A 6,915-nucleotide genomic window follows, 5' to 3' on the forward strand; every position below is an offset into this window, starting at 1 on the left:
CCCCTGCGAGCGCCCAGGACGGGGCCACAGCCCTCTGACACTTTATCCCCAGTGACAAGACAAATCCTCGTCAGCTTCCATGGGCTCCCTTACGGGACAGCCCGCAGAGGAAAGACTCAAGAATAACAATGGGGCAGCCGTCAGACACCCTGCCCCTCCCCAGAGAGCAACTTCTCCCACAGCAGTGTAGACAGTGGTCCCAAGGAGGTGATAACAGAGGAGGGGGAGGCAGACAGAGGAGGGGGAGGTGGACCCCAGGCAGCGTGGACAGGGGACAGAAACAGTGACGGGGGGTCAGCCGCATGGGCTGGTCCTGGGAAGACAGCCGTCATGCTGACTGGGCATCAATGTGCCCAGCAGTGGACAGGTCAAGCTTCCACTGAAGAATGTTAAAGAGACTGTGTGGGGTTATCTCTAAGCCATCGTAGATATAAATTAGCAAGATAAGATCAAGAGGGACCCGACATTCACTTCACCTGGGTCCCCGCTAGGTTTAAGGGAGTCAGATTGGGGCCACAGAGGGGCCAGAGACAGCAGGCTGCTGTGCCTCAGCTCCTGGAGCTTCTTGTGGTGTTTCAGGATGGGGCAGGTGGAGATGGAGATTGGAACTGAATGATGATGATCCTTGCTCACGGCATTGTTTTAAAGACTTTATTTACTTATTTGATAGAGAGAGCACAGAGGGAGGGAGAGAGAGCACAAACAGGGAGCAGAGGCAGAGAGGGAGACGCGGGCTCCCTGCTGAGCAGGAAGCCCAACCCGGGGCTTGAACCCTGGGATCGTGACCTGAGCTGAAGGCAGATGCTTAACCCACTGAGCCACCCAGGCATCCCTCACTTTTTGAAGGTCTTTTTACCTGATGTACCCAGAATGTGTATGTCTTAAGATGACATATCTTCTTGTGGCCAGTTAGTTGGTACTGAAGTCATCATTTGAATAAAAAATACCTAGACTACATCACTAAATTAATGTTATCTGAAATTCCAAAGAAGAATGTATAACCAGGTTTCCCTTAAAGAATCTGTGGTGGATACTTGTCCATTTACTGGTTTATCTTACTCTGCTTACTGCTTGGTCATATCTGTGGCCAGAAAGCGCAGGTTTAGGCACCTCACTCCGCTGTGTCAGCAAACGATGCTTCGAATGCATTTCTTCTTCCATTTGTTCACTTGGCACACATTCACTGAGCGGCCCTCTTAGCATTTCAGGGGTATGCAGGGCAAAGGAGACAGCAAGACTACCTTCAGATCTGATTAGGAGGAATAACCCGTACACAGTGATGCATGTTCAGAGGAGAGGACAGAGAAAATGTTTCTTCCTTGGTATCTTCCAAAGGGGACGATCCGAGCGGACTTCTCGGGGAGACGACACAAGCTGACCGGTCATGTAGGGAGAACTGATTGTGTGCAAGAGAAAAACAAGTTGGCACAAATAGGGCAGAGGCAGCTCAGAGCTGGAGCAGAATCCAGCGCCAGGTCCTGGGAATGTTTCCATGGATGATGGAAGTGATGGAGGTGCTGGGGACAGGATGAAGCTAGACCCCATGGCCCCACTGTGCATGGAGGGAGGGTCCTGGCCAGCCTTCACAGGACAAAGAGGACTTGTGTCAGGGAAGCCCCAGAGCAAAGTGGGTGGCATGGTAGGACTGCCCAAGAGTTCTTGGAAGCCCCATAGAGACTTGGGTAAAATATCAGTTTGGGAGGATAGGGGAAAGTGTATATCTAAGGAAGTGTGGGGGGGAACCAAAGCTGCCCAGACGAGGCTGAATCGTGTCTACCTGGAAGCTGTGAACAGGAACTTACTGAAAATAGGGTCTTGGCAGATTTGGCCAAGTTAAGAGGAGGCCCTACTGGAGTAGGGCAGGCCTTATAGGCCAATAATTTGTGTCCTTATAAGAAAAGGAACATTGGGACACAGAGAGAACCATGCAAGCACAAAGGCAGAGACAGAGAGATGTGGCCAAAGAGCACCCATGATTGCTGTGGGGTCAGAAGCTAGAGGAGGCAGGATTTGTCCTGCCCTGCCTGGATCTCAGCCTTCTGGCCTCCAGAGGGTGAGACAACACATTTTTTGTCATTTTTAAGCCCCAGCATCCTGTGCTTCATTAAGGCAGCCCTAGGAAACTAATCCAGATTCCTTGCCAGGCTCTAGAAACTTCCATCATGATGGTCATTATTTTCCAAGTCTCACTATGGTGCCATGGACCCCCTCCCCCCGGCCAGTGGACATCCTATGATAGATAGGTCTTCTGGTCTGCGTCAGTAAGACAAGCTCAGTGGAGGCTGACATCTGACGTTGAGAACACAGCATGGAGGCTGATCTGAGAATAGCATGGTTGGGACCATGCAGGGCACTCCTCCAGGTCTGGCCTGCAAACATGCCTGTCCAGTGCCCAGTGAACACCCAGAGGGAGTAGCAAGCAGACTCCCACTGCGGGAAAGCCAGGAAGGTTAAAGCTTCAGAAGATGGAGCAAAAGATCTCAACGGGCTAAAAAAATGAGTCTACGATGACCATCAGAGTTGTCAGAATGAGAGGTCACTGGTTCTCTGTGGACACTGGGTGGGGCCAGGCCTAAGTTTCTAGAATGCCCTGCTTGGTGGGAAAATGACATGAATGAGTCAAGAGACACAGGTGCAGGGGGGCAGGTGCAGGGGGCAGGCTCGGAGAAAGAGCCTGTCCTGGAGAATCAGATGATGCAGAGGAGCCAGGAGAGGCCCGAGAGGTCTGAGCAACCTGGACCCGACCAGGCAGGACCTCAGGCCTGGGAGCACAGAAAGGAGCAAGAGGAAAGGACCCAGCCTAGGGCAGAAAACCAGCTGACAGAAGTGGCGTCGCCTGGTTAAGAGCTCGAGTCTGATCCGTCTCCTGAGCTTCCCCCGTGACACGGGCGCTGGGCAGGGGATGGGGCTGGTTGCCCTCCAGAGGATTCATGGACCAGGGAGGGACACCTGGCAGAGTCCAGCCTCACCCAGGGGACTGCAGAGCCTGGACCTCTCGGGAACAACAGCCAGGTGCACAGCCGCCCTGCCAGCAAGCAGAAGGGAACAGATGTCCCACCTAGCGGCCGGCCCGGGCCAGGTCCCGCAGCTGGTCATCGGCCGCGCACACCTCCCTCAAGACTAGACGCCTTGGTCACGGTGGAAGTCTGAGCCGTGGGTGTCTGCCTCAAGATGTATGTGAATGTGACCTGTCATCAGGTCCTGTCACGGAGCACGGGGACAGCAGAGGAGAGACAGGAGTCCACAGGCCTCCGAGCACCAGAGCCCAGTGAGAGAGCCGGCTCTGGAATCGGGCCCCAGGCCAGAGTGACCAGCACCAGACTGGCCAAAAGTGAGGTTTCTTAGCCTGCCTCAGGCTGATGGACACTCCTGAGTGGGGACAGGCCAGCTCGTGGACATGAGCTCAGAGACGTGAGCTCATTATGAAGCTCATTATGAAGCATAAAACGATGAAGGCACGCAGACCCGCCATGGCCTCACCCGGGGCGCCCTCCACAGAGGGGTGGGGGCCTGACCCCCAGACCTGCCCAGGGGCTGTGCTCCCGCAGCACATGCTCAGACGACGGGAACACCGTCCCCAAGGGACCTGGCTGCCCTGGGCCCGGGCTCGGGTCCAGTGTGGGGGCTGAGGACAGAGGTGGCCGTGGCGCTGGGGAATGAGCACTGCAAGGAGGAAGCAGCCTGGAGAAGCGTGGGAGCAGGGTGTGGGGCTTCGGGGGCTCAGATTTCACGCACAAAGGAAGCAGGTCTGGGTTCCCGCTTGCTGCTGACAGCTCACGAGAGACCGTCCACCAACCAGGGACCTCTGGGCACCAGCCCGCCCCCAGGAGACATGGCGGGGGTCCACGCAGGGCCCACATGGCAGCCGGAGGTTGGGGAGAGGGGGGTCCATGCAGTGGGGGGTCCACACGGCAGGGGGGCCCATGGGTTGGGGCTGGGTAGGGGTGTCAGTCCACACATGGGAGTCAATGCAAGGCAGGGCACGTCCCGGCAGGCTGGTCACCGTCGGCCCAGTACCTCAGGACAGGGTCTGGTGCACACTAGATGCTCAGTAAATATCTTTGAGCGACTGCACTGACAGATGAATGAATGAAGTGGCCTCTAGCGTCCTTTCCGCACCGAAGATCAGAGCGGGCCATTCTGATGGAACTGGAGGAGAGGGATGGGCCAATGCTGGTGACTGTCGGGGGGCTCCAGGCCACCCCGGAGAGGACCCTGGGTCGCTGGGAAGCTGGGGGTCTGGGGCCGAGGGCTGGGAGCGGGGGAACCACTTGGCCTTCCCGTGCTGGCTCTGGGCTCTGGGGAGGGGGCGCACCGAGGTCCCAGAGCAGCCGGGTCTCTGTGACACGCGGGGCCGGAAGCTGCTGGCTGCGTGAGAGCTCGCGGATCCAGGCATCTGTTCTCTCTTAGTCCCTCCTTGGACCGTGAGTAAGCAGAGGGCTTTCCTGCCCTCCTCTGGGGGAGCGGGTTCCGGGAAGCAGGAGAAACCACAGAATGTGAGTTCTGTGTGAGTGCGCCCGGGGCTGGTAGCAGGAGGATAAAATTCCTGAAAAAAAAGCTCATGTGGATAGAGGCCGGCAGGATGAGGTCACAGGCTATTTAGATTCTTGGCGTGTACTGAGCACTCACTCACACAAACATGCTGGATGGGGGGCTGGGGGTCCGGTGGATGGGCCCGCTGGGCACGCAGGCAGTGGGGCAGCTGTGGGGAGACCCCGTTTCCTGGAAGAGGTGATCGGATGGACCGGATGGGCAGAGAGCCCGGTTCCAGCCCCGACCCCGTGACGGGAGGCTGCTGAGTCTCCTTCTGGGCCTTGGCTTTCTGCCCTGTAAAATGGGCACAGCCACAGAACACACGGAGTCAGAGCCTCCTCCCGAGGCAGCCCCAGGTGCCCCGTGTGACGCTACCACTGGAGAAGCCCACCCTGCCTGCCCTCCCTCTGCTCTTCCAAAACAGCAGCAAGCCCAAGAGCTCCCTGGCCTCTTGGTGGGGGGTGGGGGGGCACCTCTCCGGCTGCTCTGGAGGCAGGGACCGGGCAGAGCAGGCAGCAGCAACCTGGAAAAACCCCCGTCAGGAGGCACTGCCAGGAGCAAGGACTGAGGCCACGGGTCTCCCGGACCTGTGCCCTTGCCTCCAGGTCAGCCGTCTGGGTGATGAAATGCAGGGGCACCGGCCCTCTGCTCAGGTGCTTGTTCCTTCTGGACGCTCTGAGAGGCTCTGGAAGGACCAGACCCCTCGGCAGGGGTTGCCCGCCCTCCGACCGAGTCGGTGAGCGTGGGGTGCCCTGCTTGCCCTGAGGGGCCCTCCCAGAGGGTGCTGATGGCCGCCTCACCCCTGCAGCCCATGGCTCACGTGGCTCAGACCCATTCCCCGACTCCATTCAAGGTGCCGTGTTGGGGCGCCAGGGGCTCAGTGGGTTAAGTGTCTGCCTTTGCTCAGGTCATGATCTCAGGGTCCTGAGATCAAGCCCCGCATCGGGCTCTCTGCTCAGCGGGGAGCCTGCTTTCTCCTCTCCCACTGCCTGCTTCTCTGCCTACTTGTGATCGCTCTCTCTGTCAAATAAATAAATAAAATCTTTTTTAAAAAGGCGGTGCCGTGTTGTAGACCCATGTCCACAAAGGAGGTCCTGCTACCCCCTTCCCAACCCGCAAGCAGGAGGGCCGTTCCCCACCTTTCTCAGGTGAGCAGGTGTCTATGGGGATCGGGGTGAGGCCTCGTCCGCCTGGGCTCTGCTGCAGCCCGACCTGGAGGACGTGCTCGGGGGAAGACTGGACGATTAGGCGATGGAGCGAGTGGCCGTGCAGATGTCCCCGCTCTCAGCTGTGACATGGGGCGCAGTGAGCTGGGGAGAGGTGGACGGTCCCCTGCTGGTTTCATCCAGAATCCAGATTATCCTGGAGTTGTGCTGTCAGAGGGGAGTGTCTGACAATCATTAATTAGTACCCTTGTTCTTTCGGTAAGTCAATCAGTGTAGAAGGAACGAACAGCACGTGCCTGAAACCACCGAGGTGTTCACGGAGTGGTGAGGCTGACAACGGAAGGAGCCCTGGCCTCCTGAGGACGACTTCTTACAGGACTCAGTAACGTAGCCTGGGGGACGTCGGTAGCGAGCATAAGGACAGGTGACAGGAGCCACCTGCCAGGACCGGAGGCCCTGGAGCAGCGGAAGGGCTGCCTCCACCGCTGCTGGTGGTGGAGACGGACTGTCGGCGTCCCTCCCTCAGCGGGGCCTCCGGACCCGCAGGCACACGGCCAGGTAAAGACAGACGGGGCTCGAGGACCATCCGGGGGACGGCCCGCTCTGAAGGGACAGTGAGGGAACCCGTCAGTGCGCTCGCAAGGAGCACCCGTGAGCCCCGAGTTGGATCCAGGTGAGCTGGGGGAGGCGGACGGGTCGGTGTGGCTCGGAACAGCTGCGGGCCGGCGGGTCGGGGCTAGAAAAAGGTTTCGTCCTTTTGTATTAAGCGCCTACTGTGTGCCGGCCCCCTGCCTTGTCCCGGAGGTACATGCTCTCAGACCTCACGACACAACCTCGCACGGGTGTGACCAGCCATATTTTACAGAAACTAAGGGTCAAACGTTCGGTCACTTGTCGGTGTTGACAGCACTGGCCACACCTAGGTCAGCCCGCACCACGCCTGCGGCCCTCCCTGCCCGGCTGTGTCTCCCCAGCCGTGTCTCGAAGGAAGGCGTCCCACTTCTGGGGCGGGTGGGGTTCTCGGACATACTGGAGATGACCTGAGGATGTCCAGCAGCCCTGGGAAGACAGAGCATCTTCGCAGAAATGTTGGGGCCGCGAATAAACAGTAAGTGTCCTCCAAGGTACGTGTGTAAGATCCCCGAGGGCAAAAGTTTGTCTTTTTAACGCTCCTCCCCCCAGAAGCTACCACCCGGGGAAGGCTCCAGGATCGCTG

The sequence above is a fragment of the Mustela nigripes genome, chromosome 5 (genome assembly GCF_022355385.1).
Source record: "Mustela nigripes isolate SB6536 chromosome 5, MUSNIG.SB6536, whole genome shotgun sequence".
NCBI classification, from domain to species: Eukaryota; Metazoa; Chordata; class Mammalia; order Carnivora; family Mustelidae; genus Mustela; species Mustela nigripes.